Source organism: Mus caroli, unplaced genomic scaffold, assembly GCF_978045245.1.
Source record: "Mus caroli unplaced genomic scaffold, Mus_caroli_1 scaffold_12, whole genome shotgun sequence".
NCBI classification, from domain to species: domain Eukaryota; kingdom Metazoa; phylum Chordata; class Mammalia; order Rodentia; family Muridae; genus Mus; species Mus caroli.
In genome coordinates this window covers 15,163,846-15,181,801 of record NW_028227267.1, presented here as the reverse complement: position 1 = coordinate 15,181,801, position 17,956 = coordinate 15,163,846, and the positions used below count along the sequence as shown (strand labels likewise).

Below are 17,956 nucleotides of genomic sequence, written 5' to 3'. Positions count from 1 at the left end.
CGTAATTATTATTACATTGTGTGTGTGTCCATTATAACATATATACATGTTCGCATATCAAGAGGTGGATGACAGCTTTCGAAAGTTGGATCTCTCCTACCAAGCAGGTCCAGGAGAACTAACTCAGGCCCTTGGGCTTGACAGTGGTCACCTTTACCAGCTTAACCATCTCACTGCGCTCCCACCCTTTCCCCTTTCATTCTAAATGCTCATCCTGCCAGAGCCCTGGACAGTGGAGTGCCACTTTCTGAGCCCCTGCCCTGACTTGTCTGTTCTGCTCTCTTCATAGATGGATGAAGGAAAGGCAGAGTCCTGGTCACACTCTCGGGGCAGGTACTGTAGCTTGGCAGGACCACAGATAATTGTGGCTGCCACCTCCATACAGGAGAATGGTCACGAGACTTTGGTTGTCATTGTCCCTGTGTCTAAGCACCACTTAGAAGCCACTGGCTATGCCTCCAATGATGACAGCTGTGATTGTGGTCAGAATTTTGCTCTGCCAGACAGTCCTGCTCCTAGCACATCGCTAGACAGACAGGCTAGGATAGCAGTCTGCTGATGTGCATCCAACCTCTGGAGGCTAGCCTGCCTGCCCCTCTCTTTTACACTTGTCTCATAGGAAGAGTGGCCGCAGCCAAGTGGAGTGGTGGAAACGCAGTCAGACTGTATTTACTTTAGGAGGTTCCTGGAAACGCTTCAAGTGACAGGCAACAACAAAAAAGCTTTACAAAGAGAAGGGGGTGAAAAGGAGACTCCCAAGGCCTGGTGCCCCCCAGGGCAGCTGCCCCCTCCTACATTCAGTGCAGAGTCCAGGCTATCCAATCCATGGTCCACTTGGGTTTTCTGCCTGAAAGAGAAGAAATGGTTCAATGAGGTAGCAGTTGTGATAGTCTGTCCTCCCCTGCCACCTCCTACCTCAACCTGCCTAGAAGGACCTTTTAAGCAGAAGGTGACTCATAGAACCCAGTGCCAAAACAAGGACCCCACTCATGCCCTTTCTCCACACACGGCTGCATCTTCTAGGCCAAGACTGTTATGCAAACACTGCCAATCACTAACACCATCGTGGACAAGGCCGGTCCCCCTTCACACACGTCTCATGTCTGTTCCCTCCTCCACAGAGCCTCAGAAAGATTTTAAAACCTAAAATCTTCCAGTGTCTCCCATCCAGTTCCTCATAGAAGATATAATGTGATCTTCAACATCTCTGACAGGGCTGGAAGTTCATCTTGACTGGTAAAGAGCTTGCCTAGCATTGTCCAAGGTCCTGGGCTCAATCCTTCCTACCACAAAAAGGGAGGGAGACCCTGGTGCATATGTGTTACACACAAAATAAATCAATAGAATATAACAAAGGTGGTTTTTTAAAGAAACATCTTTCTTACAGTCAGTCCCATCTTTCTATCCTCTGCCTGGACTCAGAGGAGATTTCAGTTTTGCCTGGAAATACCTCCCAGTGGCTCCTGTCCCCTACTCTGGGAACACACCAAGAAAGCCAGTTGACAGTGCATGCAAGGATCTTGGGAAGATTGCGAAACAAACCTCAGAATAGCTCCATCGGGTGGAGGTTTTAGTGTATACTGTAGGGATCTGCAGAAAGTTCTTGATCAGAGTGAATGTCTGGGGCGGTTCCGGCTGCTACAGCAGAGTGCCATAAACCCAAATTAATAGCTGGGAATTCCTCATAGTTCTAGAGGCTGAGGAGTCTGAGATCAGGTGCCAGCAGATGCTATGTGTGGTGAGAGCCCACTCGCTGTCTTACCAGCAGCTACATCTCCCAGTGCCCTGGAAGGGACAAGCTAGCCATTGGGAGGGGGATCAGTAAGGACACTAACCCCATTGCAAGGGCCCCTCTGGTGACCCATCGCCTCCTAAAGACCTCAGCTCCACATGCTCAAAGGGTTAAGGTTTTCGCATGAGCTTTAGGAGGACCCAAGCATTCGAGCTTCCTGTTAGTAGTTTCCCTGGGGGTTGCTGCCAGAAGGCTCAAGCCAGGGGACTATCCTCTGCACTTGCCTGTCAGCGTCTGGGCGTTGGTCTAAAGAACAGAACAATGGGGGAGGAGACGAGGAGGAAGAGGAAGGAGTGGAGATGGAGGAACACTAGATCCTGTCTTCCTACCCAAGAAGATGGAGATGGGAGAGGGAGACACCTTTCTGCTCCCCTCTGACTAAACAAAAAAATTGAAAGTAAGTAAAGTAGTCCTCCTTTTTATAGGGGAGACGGTAAACAGGGGCCGGAATGGAAGGCGTTTATAAGAATGGACAAGGAACAGGAGCCCTGTTGAGGCTTCTGGATGGGCCAACTCCACTCCGGCCCCAGGAGCACTGAAAGGAAGGGGAGGCTCGTGCAAGTATTGGGGTTCCTCTTGAATCTCATCAACCTGCTCTATAATGAGAGCCACAGGCTCCATCTCATTCCCTGGCCTCACTGGGGACATTCTCAGGTAACATCCACCCTTCAGGATAAACAGTCCAGCTTGCCCAGGGACATCTGTAATCCTGTGTCAATAAGAGATGCTGTCACTGTGATTATGTTTTCTGAACCCCCATGAAGGTGTGTGGCCCAGTATGTGTAGATGCACACATGAGACCCAGAGAATATAAATCAAAACCAGGCACAACTGGGCCCTCTGGGTCTGTGATTCTGGTCTCTAATGGGGCTTGTGAGGAGAGTGAGAAGGGTCAGCACACACAAGGGCACCTTCCCTTGCCACGCTGGAGGAAGAGGCCAAGGCTGAGCTTCCACTGTCACCCTTGCTGATAGTCCTTGGCAGAAAAGACCCTTTCCCTTTGGAGTTCTTCCTCTGTTGCATTCCCGGGGACACAAAGGAAGATCCTGTTTATTTCCAGTCAAGGGAGTTGATGTTGGGGTCAGCCAGGACCAGCCAAACAGGAACTGATTCCTTAAATCTTCAGATTGTGCCTTTGCAGTGCAGACAGGACCAGAGAGCAGGACCAGGCCAGTTCTGAAGCTCCGCAGCATTGTCTCCAGCCCGGCCTCCTTGCTTGCAAGGAAGTAGGGGACAAGTAGTCATCATTCATCATGTGCCAGCCTCTGGTTCAGGCTCTCCACACTGAAATTTCAGCTTTGAAAAAACAACAAGACATGTGCATATGAAATGCTCCTTGATGACACATCTCCCTTTCAGGCCTTAAGAGGGGAGGGGGGATGGAAATGCAAGAAAAAGTAGGGTTCCAAGTACCTATGGCAGAGGACAGAAGGTGATAGACGCTCCCAGACATTTCCAGTCTCCCTCAGTGAGAACAATGGATATCTTTTAAGTGTTTTGTGTGCCATCACAGTGTCTGGCTCAGGGACTCCTACAAATGCTGGTTCATTGCTAGTTCCTGTTACAACACTTACTGTGCTTCTTCCTCTGCTCCTCTATTCACCTTCGCTTTATGTTTTAATGGGTTTGAGCTTTTGTTGGTGATGTTGTATGTGTGTGTCTGTGTAGTGTATATACACATGTGGATGTGCACACATGTACATACAAGTGTACATGCATGACCGACATTCAGTGTCCTCTTCGGGTATCTTGTTCTCTGAGACGTGGTCTTCATCTGAACCTGAGGTACAGTGACACTGAGCTCAGCTGGCTGGTCTGTGATCTTCAGGGATCCACCTGCCTGTGTGCCCCTTGCCCCAGCACTGGGGTTACCTCCTGATCCACAGGCTGAGCAGACCAGCTTTTATGTGGGTGCTGGGACTCCAAACTCAGGTCACCAAGCTCACTCAGCAGGCGATTTGCCCACTGAACTATCTCCCTAGCCTGGTTCTTAAGAACTTTCATGGGAGCCAGACTCAATACATGTCTGTAATTTGGTGTTCTGTGGCTGCAGTAGCAGAGAGATCACAAACATTAGCAGGAGCCCCAGAGTAAGACCCTATCTCAGAGTCCAAAATTATCGTGTAGTTGTTTTTCTATCCAGATGCAAACAGCAGGAGAACAGCAAGAGAGTGTGGGGCAGGTGAGATGGGAGGGGCTTCTGCCCTCTCTTCTATGTTTGTGACATGAACATACTACTTTTGCAGCTAAAAATAAAGAAGCTGAACCTGGAAGCACATGCATTTAATCCCAACACTAAGAAGCTAAAGGGAGACAGATCTCTGTGAGTTTGAGGCTAGCCTAGTCCACTTAGTAAGTTCAAGGCCAGCCAGGGCTGTATAGTGAGACCCCAGTCTCAAAATAGATAAAAAATAAAATAAAATAAATAAAATAAAATAAAATACAGAGAGAGACTGATATAGAAAGAACAGGAAAATGAAACTTGGCTGTTGTCACTGCACTCACTACCTACCCTTCTTTCAGCTTAGCTTTAACAGATCTTGAGAGTCCAGCTTTGGTCCCTTTGCTTGGAACTTGTAGGCTACTCCCCTGGCTTAGGAGGTCAGTAATCTGTACTTCAGAAGAAAGAGGCTCATACTAGACTTTGGCAAGGAAACTAGAACAGAAACAAGAAAATCCATATCAATTGTCGATTTCCAGTGAGGGGGTACCTTTCTAGAACCCCAATTACAGAGGTTCTGTGGTCTAGAAATTGGGGATGTATTCCTCAGACCCTCAGTTAAACTCACAGACTTTGAGGGTAACTTCAGGAAGCAGGTCCCCTTCCCCCTCCTGTAATTAGGATTTGTAAATGTCCAAGTCAGCTGTACCAAAGTGGTGCCTGGTGACTCATATCTGTAATGCTGCCGGCATTCAGTTTGGGAGGCTGAGTCTGGAGGATCACCATCATTTCAAGGCTGGTCTGGGCTAGGTAGTGAGTTCCAAACTGTGTCTTCAAAGGGAATGTGAAATGAAGAAAGGGAGGGAGGAAAGAGGGAAGGGAGAGAGGAAGGGTGGGAAAAGGGGGGGGGGAAGGGGACAGGGAGGGAAAGAGGGAGGGGGGAGGAAAAGAGGGAAAAAGCAAAGAGAGGGGGAATAAATCATTGATTCCATAAAATTATTTTGTTTCTACTTCTTAACTGTAATTTTGCTACTGTTATGAATTGTGATATAAATATCTGACATGTAGGATATCTGATATGTGATCCCCAAAGGGTTCACAACCCACAGGTTGTAAACCATGGTCTGGAGCATAGAAGAGACTTGCCCAGCACAACCAGCAAATGAGCAGCTGCCCCCACCATGACTAAGAAATGGGACTCCTCCTGCATCCCACCGGCACAGGCTGAGGAGGACTTGAAGGTACCATTTCACATCTAATCACTGCTTGCCATTCTGTAGCCATTTTCCTCATCCAGAGCCCCACACAGATGCACCAGAAATAACATCTTTGAAGTTCTCTCTGCAAGGGAATGGCTATCCATGTTCTTCCTCTCCTTTCAGAGCTCCAAGGGATACATGTTCCTTCCTTTCCTCTCTACCTATCCCGCCTAGTTGCAAATTGTGCTCACTCCCCAGCGTTCCTATTTGTCCTGCCTCTAAAGAGATGATGGTGAATAAATGGATCCCTGGAAAGAAAATAATTGTCCCTGAGATTTATTTTCATAATTATTTACAAGGATTATTTTAGAATACATGGAGAGCAATAATAAGAATACACACACACACACACACACACACACACACACACACACACACACACACACGAGTTCTGAAAGGATTTCCTGAAATTAATTCCAAGTCTCTTCCTACTTTTCCAGACTACGAAGCTCTGAGCAGAAGCAATATAACCAACCTAGCCTCGGGTCTGAAACTGCCAGCTCCAGAGGTTGAGGACAAAGGAGAGTCAGCTCTGGCCTTGCTGTAGTCACACCTTTGTCTGCAGCTGAACTTTCCTCAAGTGTAAACAAAGCTCAGGAGTTTGGGAGCTTGTCTGGGGCAATGTGGTTGTTGTTTGGGGGTGGGGATATTTTTTAGACAAGGTCTTCTGTAGCTGGTCTCCAACTTGGTTGTGTAGCTGAGGATGACTGAGTTCCTGGTCCTCCAGGGATTTTATTAGAATGAAATACCACATAGCATGAATTTAGTATAGGAGCCAACTTGGTTTTGTGCATGCCAAATCAATGCTCTACCAACTGAGCCCCATCCCCAGCCCAGGATCTGTAGATGAATAAGAGTATGCTACACATGGGATCAGGGGTTCCTGAAAGGCCTGTGTGTTAAAGGCTTGGTGACTAGCACAGCATAATTGGAAGATGGTAGAATCTTTGAAAGGTCAGGCCTAGTGGGAAGTTTTCCAACCATGATCCCCACAGGGGCAAAAGCCAAAAGGCTGATCAACCCAAAACCAGGTTGAAACTCCTAAAACCAGGTGCCAAAATAAACCTTTCATCTTTACAAGTTATTATCTCTGCAACTTGTTACAGTATCAGAAAACTGACAAACACGAAGAAAGATGTTAAATACATGTAAGTAGACTTATCTGCACAAAACAAAGAAAAGATTTCTTAGCAGATATCACAAAGTGCTTAGTATGTGCTGGTCCCTGGGGCACGAGCAGTAACAAGTTATCCTTAATGCCTGTGCCCGTGAGACTTGGATTATAGCAGAGAGAGACAGGTACCAAGCAGGCTTGTAAAGATGATCTCGAGAATGTGAACTACATCCTTTCAGATACACTGATGTAGGCTGTGAAGAGGAAAGTACCACGAAGGTCCGGGAGGTGGGCATGCTGTGTCATGGCTCTGATAGCCAGCCTTCCTCACAGGACACCTGGTTGCATCTTGAGCGCTACTCACTGCCTTGGACAGCGTCTTTTTGTGATACCCAAACTGCACAACCTTTGGGCAGCTGTGGGATGTCCTGAAAAAAAAGGCTCTTCTGAGGAAGAAAGGGAATCAGAACCGTGACATGGGGCCTGCCACAGAGAGACCTGGAAGAAGGGTCTCCCAGACAGAAGGACTGGCAGGTACAAAGCTGGGCCTGACCTCTTACTCCTGCTACTTATGCTTGAGTGGTGTATTAGTTATCTGCCTCATTGCTGGGACAAGACGACTGACCAAAACAACTCAAGCAGGGAAAAGAAGCTGTATCTTGGCTTACAGTTTGAGGTGTCAGTCCATCACTACAGGGAAGTTCTGACATGAGACAGCTTATCACATTGTATTCATTGTCAGAAAGCAGAAAGAGATCAACTATGGTATTCAGCTTGCTTTCATTTTGTATGTTTGGTCCAGCACCCCAACCTATAGCTCAGTGCTGTCCATATTTGGATCATCCCACTTTGACTAATGTAATCTAGAAAGTTCCTCACAGGCTCAAAGGTTTGTCTTCTAAGAGACTCTAGAGCTTGTCAGGTTGACAATACTAACAATTACAAGTAATAAACCAGAACTGAAGTGCTTCAAAGAACATCATCTCAGCCAATAGGAGGAGAAGGCCAGGACTGACAAGGTAGTTCAGTGGGTAAGGGTAATTGTTCCCAAGTCTGATGGCCTGAGTTCAATCCCCGGAACCCACATGATAGAATGAGAGAGTTGGCTTCCCCCAAGTGCTGTAACACACATACACACACACACACACACACACACAAATAAAGTTTCCAAAAAGAAGAGAAGCATGGGGTACATCAGGCTTTGATGTGCCTTTTGCTTCCAAAGCATAGGTGGGCTGAGCCTGGAAACCACAGAGCCGAAGCTAAGGTGGCGGTACAGAGAATCTGTAGTCCTGTGGAAGGCCTGGAGGACACTTGAGAAGGGAATCCTGATGTGCCGGTCCTTACACATGGCTGCACCATAGATCTCACAGGCACAGCATAGACATACATGAACATGTAAGGAGCATGGGCCACACTAGCCTCATGTCCCTGTTCTCTATTTATTAGCTACCATCTTCACCCTGAATTCCAGCCCTAGACACACAAAGGTTGTCTTCACTGCATCGGCTACTAGCGACCAGTATAGAATGTGGACATGTTAGACTGTCATGACTTCACTAAAACTACAAAGATTTACAGTTTATGGTGAGGTACTGGAGAGCCAATCTCTTCATTAATTCAAAATATATATAGTAGCCAGGCTCAGTGGCATGGGCCCATGGACCCAGTAATTCATGAGGCAGATGATTTAAGAACATGAGTTTAAGGCAAGCCTGGGTAACACTTCATAAGCTAATGAAAATAATAATATAATTTGAAGCAGGGTGTGGCAGCACACACCTGCAATTCCAGAACAGGAGGTGAATGTATGAGGTCCAAAGGTTCAGGACCAGCCTCCGCTAACCAAGGCTACACAAAAATATCTCTCTCTCTCTCTCTCTCTCTCTCTCTCTCTCTCTCTCTCTCTCTCTCTCTCTCACACACACACACACACACACACACACAAACACACACACACGTGCTCATGCGCACACACGCACACACACTCACTTCCAAATATTTTTAAAATACATATTGCTTTTGAATATTATATACATATCATATACATATAATATACATATGCATGTAATATGCAGATACATATATATTGCCTACTATGTGCCTGACTTGAACCCTGGTGATGGACTAGTAAGGAAAACCAAGCTTCTAGCTGTGAAGAGCTTACTCTTAGTGACTAATGAGCACAGTGTCACTTGGTGGTAAGGCACGTTCTAGACAATAATGGAGCATGTGTCAAACAAAATACAGGGATGCATGAGATGAGATGACCAGGAAGTCCCCACTGAGAGAGAGAGACTTGAGCAAATACTGTAGGAAGTAGGGGGAGAGTCACATGGGTACGGGGTGGGGGAGGAGGGGTCCCCATAACAGGGATGGAAGAAATGAAGGCCAACTCTGAGGCAGTAGAGCATCTGAAGAGTTTGGGGAGATGTCAGAGTGGCTGAAGAGAGTGAAAGAGAAATGAAAAGTGACGTCATGAGGTGGGGTGCACTGGGCACTGCTGGTGTAAGAACAGAAACACTAACCTAGGACTAGAATTTCTGCTTCAGCTGAAGAGAGGCCTGAGCAGCCGACCGACATGATCCAACTCACTTGCATTTTCTGAGGATTGCTTTGGCTGCTATGGTGATCATGACCATAGAGGAAAAGGACAGGATCAGGAGTCGAAGCAGCAGCTATCACAGGAATCCTGTGGGCAGTGCACATCGCCAGGACACCTTTAAAGATGATAACAACTGAATTTGCTGATGGTTTGGACAGGAAAAGTATAAGAAACACAGGAGTTAAAGGTGACTCCAAGATTTGGGGCTGAGCAACTGTCACAGGGTAGAGCTGTCATGGTGAGCTGGGTGGACCCCATTGAGCAGCAAGAAGGGATTGTAGTATTAATTCTGGACCTGACATATTTGACATGACTTTGAGACTTTAAGTGGAGAGACAAAACTGAAGGTTGTCACAAAGTTTGGGAGATGGATCTGGAGTTGAATCAGAAACCTGAGTGTCTTCAGCTTTATTTGGCATATAAAGCCCCAAAAGAGGAGTGGGGAAATAGTGCACACTACGATCCACAAATCACGGAGGATTAGGGGACGCCACAGAGCCTGAGGGACAACAAAAGAGGGAAGGGAAGGCCAAAAGCATGTTGAGAACTCTTAAGTCAGTAAGGGACCAAGAAAGGAGATTCAGAATGCCACTGCCGTGCAGCCAAGGGTCATGAGGGGTTGGCTGAAGCACTATATGACTGTGGCCTTCACACAGACTTGGGCATCAACTGACATGCAGATGACCACTTACGTATACGTTACAGGGCAGGGACATCTTGCCAGTGGAGCAATCTCTCTGTCACTACAATAAGTGAACAGCATCTCCAATGGTCTGGCATCATCGCACATTCTGACGTGATCAGACGGGCTGTGTGCTCATAGAGTCCTGGCATGCTGCTCCTTCCAAAACGTTGAACCAGAACAACAAATGCAGAAAGTAGAGTATTTCACAACACATCTGGACTAGGCCGTCCAAAAAGTGAATGGGGGTGGCACATAGAAGAGTCTGAGAGATGAAATGAGCTAAAGACACAGGACAGCTTCTTACCAGGCACACATCTGTAATCCCAGCACTCAGGACACTGAAACTGGAGTATCCTAAGTTAAGGGTAGCCTAGGCCTACATAGTGAGTTCCACATCAGCCAGGGCTATGAGACCTTAGGGGAAAGAGAAACCACGCAGGATGCCTAATCTATGATTGTACAATGGAAGTGGACATAAAAAGCTTACAAGAGCATTTCACAGACAACTGGGAACATTTAAATCTGAACCGTTTGAAAATATGATTGATGATACTGAATTAACATTGATTTTCTTACTTGTACAAATTGTACCATTTAAAGAAAAAACTATCCTTTGACCTGGAATATGCAATGTGAAGAAATTAAGGCTACATAACAAAATTCATACAGCATTAAGATGGTTCAGTGTGGAAGGTGACAGAGAACGTGGCAGTGACAACCAGGGACTCTGGGTGAGCAGAGGGATTTCACTATCTTAAATTTTCTAATAAACTTGACATTTCATAATTAAAACATTAAGAAAGAAAGGGGAAATGATAAGCTATGTCTGGGTCGCTTAAGATCAAGGGATCTTAACCTAAGCCAGGAATGAACAACATAGGAGACATGGTGACCTTGACAATACAGACAGCAAAAGAGGTAAGCAGGGACCGGACTGGGGAGAGCTCTGTGGGCCTAGCTCAGAGGATGATGTGGGGGCAGAGATGATAACATTTGTGCTTCAGTGCCATCAGTTTGTAGAGGATGTTTAGATGGAGAGAGGGGTCAGGGAAATGTCCTCACAGGCTCTCAGAGCATACCCTACCTGTGAAGAACCATGAGGGCTGAAGGGAGAAGCAGTGGGGGGGCTTAACGGGGGATGTCTGCAAACATGGCAGCCTATTGCTTTGACTTTCAGGGCAGAGGCTGGAGAAGCCACTGTGATGTCACTCCCCAAAGTACCAGCTCTGAATGGAGTGATGAGCCCTGCTTGGGACACGATGAGTTTTATGTCACAGTCATTGATTCCTCCTCTGGGGGAAGCAGCAGGTAGGACCCTGTGAGTCACTCCCATGCCATTCTGTGCTCCTTTAGTACGTAAGCTAAAGTAAGAATGCTGGGGTCACAACTCTGGGTATGACCATGACCTGTTAATGTCTCCATCTTCTGGGACTTACTCTCATGAGAGGCCCTCCCAAGACCCTCCTCAGCCATTGCCTTACTTAGCAGTTCCATTGCTATGAAGAGACACCATGACCACACCAACTCTTATAAAGGAAATGTCGTTGGGGCTGGCTTATAGTTTCATAGGTTCAGTCCATTGTTACCATGGTAGGAAGTGTGACAGTGTACAGGCAGACATGGTGTTGGAGGAGCAGAGAGTCTACATCTTGATCCACAGGCAACAGGAGACTGTGTCACTGGGTGTGGCTTGAACATATATGAGACCTCAAAGCTTCCCTCCACGGTGACACACTTTCTCCAACAAGACCATACCTACTCCAATAAGGTCACACCTCCTAATAGGACCACTCTCCATGGTTTTCCTCAATGGACCAAGCTGCCAGTGACTCCTCTAGGGTCTGAAATTCCCTATTAATGCCCCCTCCACTTTGATATTGGTTGCCTCCGGATTGATGTCTGTTCCTAGCTTAAGGTGCTCAGCCCTTGAATATAGAGAATCCTTCTGAAAACTACTGATCACCTGCCCAGAATAGGTGATGAATAAACTAGAAAGAGAAAGGCAGAGAAGGGGAGGCCACAGGATGTCATTTTTCCACACTAAAGACACCCAAAACATACTGTACAGCCGTCCACGCTGTGGAGACATAAATTTACATAAGGGCCTTGGATGTCAGCCCCAGCTGCTCTCACACCTACCTCCATGCATATGTTGGAGCCCTGGTTTGAAGTCTCACAGCAACATAGCCCACAAGGTTCTTGCCTAGGCTGTTTGCAGTAAGTGACTCACCCAATTAAGAGTATCTACATAACAAAGCCTCACCGGGCGCAGAGGTCACAGAGACTGCGAAGTGTCTTTAGTGTATGCAGCAGGGAAGGCTCACTAATTACCAGTCATTTCCACCCCTCAACAGCCTGACAGCCTTTGAGATGCAGGGAATAAAAGACTCCCCAAATTCCCACCCCACACCCGTCACTTCTTCTCCAACCCACCCCAGCATTTCAAGCCTGTGACTAATAGGTTCCAGGGAAGGGGCCCTTCCCACCTGGCTGAAAGCAAAGTGGGTAGTTTGCTTCCAAGAGGTGGACAGGCACGTTTTCCTAAAAGGTCTCTATCTTCATTTCTTTTAAACAAGAAAATGAAGCATAAGTCCCACATCAGCTCCTTATTCTTAGAGGCGATGCATATTTGTGGCAGAAACTGTAGGTGAGCAAAAAGAAAGTTAGAGTCACCCACAGCCCAATCCCAGAGAGGGTCAATGGTCCCACAGATGCTCTGTCAGCCTGCGGTATAGGTGACAGGTACTGCATGTGTGCATATCCTTGCCCCTTCATAGCCCACTCTTTGGACTGAATATTCTATCACTATCATCCTTTGTCATGGACAAAGATCAGAGCTAACGCGGATGCTGACTGAACTGGAAGCAAAAGTGCATGAAGCTCAAGAGGGAAGCATTTGGAGAATTTCTGAAAGGGAGTTGCTTGGAGACTATAAAGGGCAAGTGATTTTACCCCCCCCCCCAGAAGCCTCAGTCTCTTCATCTGCAAAGTGGGCATAACAGTATATGCCCTCACAGTTGTTGTGTTGAGGATTAAGGGATTAAGGGAGACTCTGGTTGTGAAAGGACTATTCTGGTTGTTGGACATTTTACAACTCATTTTAATAAGTGTTCATTAATTAGTGCTTGCTTTCTACTTAGCCCACTGCTAGTCAATTTTGAGAATATAAAGAGAGAATGCATCTAGGCTCAAGCCTAGAGGAGTTCAAGATCTAATTAGAAAGTTGAACACACAGACAGAGAGAGCCCAAAATTAAAGTAGGAGAATTAAATAGCTAATAAAAGTTATCATTAATTAGTAGATAATTAAGAGCCAGACAAGAAGCACAGACAGGACTCCAAGGGTTCAGAGGTCAGAAAGCAAATGATCACAGTAATGGCCGCCATGAGTACTTCCCCCAGCCAGCAGAGCACTCTCTTTCTCATTTCCCCACTGACTGGATGAAGTGGAGACTGTTATTACTCTCATTCTGCAGAGGAGGAAATGGAAAGTTCAGAGGTCAAAACCCTCACCTGGCCACACACCTAGTAAATGAAGTCATAATGATAAGTCATAATGATGCTATCTTTCAGACTGAGGTAGTTGGACCCAGAACTTGTCTCAGGCTCATGATGATCTCATGTAGAGGAAGAGAGAGATGCTGGGCTCTGGGCAGGGTCTACAGAAGGGGCATCCCACCAACACTGTGCATCCTGAGCTATTGAAGCTCTCAAGCTTTGCTGGGAAGACTCAGAGCTGATTGTTACCTAAGGTGGTTGATCTTGGCAGTGTCCTTTGATGCTTAGAAACCACAATCAGACATATTGTGTGCCATCCAGGGAGAGACGGAAGTGAGGAGAGATGACGTGTATTTGCAAAGAAGGTGGGCATAAGAATTCTCTCCATCGAGGACTTTGGTAAGATGTAGGCAGGGCAGTGTCCTGAACCTATCCCAAATAGTGCTTGGGTCACCATGGGTATTCGAGTGCAATAAAGCCATTCAGTATGATTCTCTCCCTTGGCTCAGCAGAACCCAAGCTAAGTACAACACGGTTTCCACTTGAAGTCATCACCAGACTAACAATCGTGAGGCATTGGGCCATGCTGCTTGATGGACCTCACGGCACAGTCTAATAACCATCAGGCATGTTTACAAGGCACTCAGTAGGCCAGACTGTAACAAGTCAGTCAACACTGTTAGTTGGGAGTAACAGAGACTAACTCTGAAGAGTTCAAGGGAAGGAGAGGAGGAGGAGGAGGAAGAGGAGGAGGAGACTACTACCAGGTTATCAAGAAGTTCATGGGACTAGAAAGAAGGCCAGCAACCCACCCAGGGACATGGGCAGGAGTGGCTTTGTTGGAGTGGGAGTGGCCTCGTTGGAGTGGGATTGGCCTTGTTGGAGTGGGCTTGGCAGTGTAAGAGTAGATGTGTCACTGTAAATATGAACTGGCAGTAGCTAGGACTGGATGGCTATGCTACTGTACAAGTACAGTTAGGCCACTGCCTGAACTCCCACCGTCATTTACATAGAGGGCAGGATCTGTCCTCTCTACTCTGCCTCCCCATGTCATTGTCATTATCACAGATTCAGTTCTTCTGACAAGGGCTTCCAAATGATTCTTCATCTCCTGTTCTCCCATTTCAGAATCAGAGACCCAGGTAGGGGACCTCACTGGTGGGGCCTCAGCTGCTGGGCAGGAAGAAGATAAATGCAGCCCCTCCCACATCCCACATCAGGACTTAGAAGCAGACACCAGTTTCCACCAAACAGGAAAGACTTCCAGACACTTAAAAGTCAAAGAAAAGAGAACTAGCAATGTCCATATGAACTAACTACTTTACTGTAGTGCCCTGGGTTAAAGGTTTTCCCACACTCAGCTACTACTCTAAAATACCAAAGTCATCTCACAGGAATGCTTGCCTGCTTCTGAGGCTATTTCACAATCCATCTGTATTAGTTATTTTTCTATTGCCGTGATAAATACCATGACCAGGGCAATTTATAGAGGGAAAGGTTTATTTGTAGCTTATAGCTCCAGAGGGATAGAGTCCATCCTGGAGGGGGAGGAGTAGGCATGGTGGCTGAAGTGGCAAGTTGAGAGCTCACATCTTGAACCTCAAGCACAGAGCAGAGAAAATGAACTGGAAACAGTTTGAGTCTTTAAACTCCCAAAGCCTGCCTTCAGTGTGACACACTTCCTCCAACAACAAGGCCATACCTCCTTAAGCCACCTACAAACAGCACTACCAACCAAAGACTGTGGGAGACATTTCTCACCCATGAAGGAAAATCGCCAAGATAGATTTCAATCACCTTTCTTGATCACTGTGCTGGTACCCCCAGGGCATAACGCCACTGGAGAGAATTGCTAAGTGGGAAGGTTAATGTGGTGGATTAAACGGGTTTAGCTCCCACAGACTCATGGTTTTGAATACTTGGTCCTTGGGGAGTGGCACTATTAGAAAGCATGACCTTGTTGGAGTAAGCATGGCTTTGTTAGAGGAAGTTTGTCACTGTGGAGGTGGGCTTTAAGGTCTCATGTGCTCAAACAACACCCAGCATGGCTCACATCTCCCACTGCCTGCAGATCATACTAAAGAACTCTCAGCTTCTCCAGCACCATGTCTGCCTGCATGGTGCCATGCTTCGCGCCATAACGATAATAGACTAAACCTCTGAAACTATACGCCATCCACAATTAAATGGTTTCGTTTTAAGAGTTGCCATGTCTGCCCAACTAAATTCTTCAACGAATTAGAAAGGGCAATTTGCAAATTCATCTGGAATAACAAAAAACCTAGGATAGCAAAAACTCTTCTCAAGGATAAAAGAACCTCTGGTGGAATCACCATGCCTGACCTCAAGCTGCACTACAGAGCAATAGTGATAAAAACTGTATGGTACTTGTATAGCGACAGACAAGTAGACCAATGGAATACAATTGAAGACCCAGGAATGAACCCACACACCTATGGTCACTTGATCTTTGACAAGGGAACTAAAACCATCCAGGGAAAAAAGACAGCATTTTCAACAAACGGTGCTGGCACAACTGGCAGTTATCATGTAGAAGAATGCAAATTGATCCATTCCTATCTCCTTGTACTAAGGCCAAATCTAAGTGGATTAAGGAACTCCACATAAAACCAGAGACACTGAAACTTATAGAGGAGAAAGTGGGGAAAAGCCTCGAAGATATGGGCACAGGGGGGAAATTCCTGAATAGAACAGCAAAGGCTTGTGCAGTAAGATCGAGAATCGACAAATGGGACCTCATAAAATTACAAAGCTTCTGTAAGGCAAAAGACACCATCAATAAGACAAAAAGGCCACCAAAGATTGGGAAAGGATCTTTACCTATCCTAAATAAGATAGGGGACTAATATCCAATATATATAAAGAACTCAAGAAGGTGGACTCCAGAAAATCAAATAATCCCATTAAAAAATGGGGCTCAGAGCTAAACAAAGAATTCTCACCAGAGGAATACCAAATGGCTCTGAAGCACCTGAAAAAATGTTCAACATCCTTAATCATCAGGGAAATGCAAATCAAAACTACCATGAGATTCCACCTCACACCAGTCAGAATAGCTAAGATCAAAAATTCAGGTGACAGCAGATGCTGGTGAGGATGTGGAGAAAGAGGAACACTCCTCCATTGTTGGTGGGATTGCAAGCTTGTACAACCCCTCTGGAAATCAGTCTGGTGGTTCCTCAGAAAATTGGACATAGTACTACCGGAGGATCCCACAATACCTCTCCTGGGCATATATCCAGAAGATGTTCCAACCGGTAAGAAGGACACATGCTCCACTATGTTCATAGCAGCCTTATTTATAATAGCCAGAAGCTGGAAAGAACCCAGATGCCCCTCAACAGAGGAATGGATACAGAAAATGTGATATATTTATACAATGGAGTACTACTCAGCTATTAAAAAGAATGAATTTATGAAATTCCTAGGCAAATGGATGGACCTGGAGGGCATCATCCTGAGTGAGGTAACCCAATCACAAAAGAACTCACATGATATGTACTCACTGATAAGTGGATATTAGCCCAGAAACTTAGAATACCCAAGATATAAGATACAATTTGCGAAACACATGAAACTCAAGAAGAACAAAGACCAAAGTGTGGACACTTTGCCCCTTCTTAGAATTGGGAACAAAACACCCATGGAAGGAGTTACAGAGACAAAGTTTGGAGCTAAGACGAAAGGATGGACCATCTAGAGACTGCCATACCCGGGGATTCATCCCATAATCAACTTCAAAATGCTGACACCATTGCATACACTAGCAAGATATTGCTGAAAGGACACTGATATAGCTGTCTCTTGTGAGGCTATGCCGGGGCCTAACAAATACAGAAGTGGATGCTCACAGTCAGCTAATGGATGGATCTCAGGGCCCCCAATGGAGGAGCTAGAGAAAGTACCCAAGGAGCTGGGGGGATCTGCAACCCTATAGGTGGAACAACAATATGAACTACCCAGTACCCCCTGGAGCTCGTGTCTCTAGCTGCATATGTATCAGAAAATGGCCTAGTCGGCCATCAGTGGAAAGAGAGACCCATTGGTCATGCAAACTTTATATGCCTCAGTACAGGGGAATGCCAGGGCCAAGAAGTGGGAGCGTGTGGGTGGGGGAGTGGGTGGGGGGAGGGTGTGGGGGACTTTTGGGATAGCATTGGAAATGTAAATGAAATAAATACTTAATTTAAAAAAAGAGTTGCCATGTCTGTTCACAGCAGTGAAGCCCTAAGACAGTTAACAAGATATTTTTCTAAAAGTATTAAAAACTCCCCATTTCACTGGCTAAAGTAGAGACTTTCTTCGCCTAAGGAAAATTTTGGGGGGAACCCTGAAGATGGCTTCATGTCCCAGTCACAGCAGTACTGAGGCTCACTTTGCTGTTCACTTAGACTTTTCCTTGTGGTCATGGTGGCTACTGCTCTAGATGTTTGGTTCAAGTTCACGGGAGAAGAGAGAACGGAGAGTGAGAGACAGGCCAGAGCATTTGCGACATCACCATGTCATAAGTGTATGTCCCAACATTCCTCTTCTGCTTGGCCACATGATCCCCATTTACCACAAGACGGTCTCATGGGCATCTCTAGCTGCAAAGATGGTTGGGAAAGAAGACAGGAGAGTTAGGATTGTTCCACACTGATCTTAACGTACCTCCTGGACCTGACACATCATTACACTGCTGAGGGGAAGAAAAGAGGAAGATGACAGCATAGCTAGCATCAGACTTGGTCATTGCAGGATTAGAAGTTGGTTGAGAATGGGGACAAGGGCCATCTCAGGAAGTGGGGACAGAGGTAAAAAAATATACTGACTGGATGGTGAT

At 46.2% G+C, this 17,956-nt stretch overlaps 1 long non-coding RNA gene across 1 annotated transcript in view; it reads right to left on the bottom strand.

Annotated features, from left to right (window-relative positions):
- Positions 1-1,990: 1,990 nt before the first annotated feature.
- Positions 1,991-17,956, bottom strand: part of LOC147001652 (uncharacterized) — a 158,765-nt gene continuing 142,799 nt past the window's right edge. The window contains exon 3 of the long non-coding RNA XR_015044603.1: positions 1,991-3,088. This is a non-coding gene — a long non-coding RNA (uncharacterized LOC147001652). The remainder of the gene's footprint in view (positions 3,089-17,956) is intronic.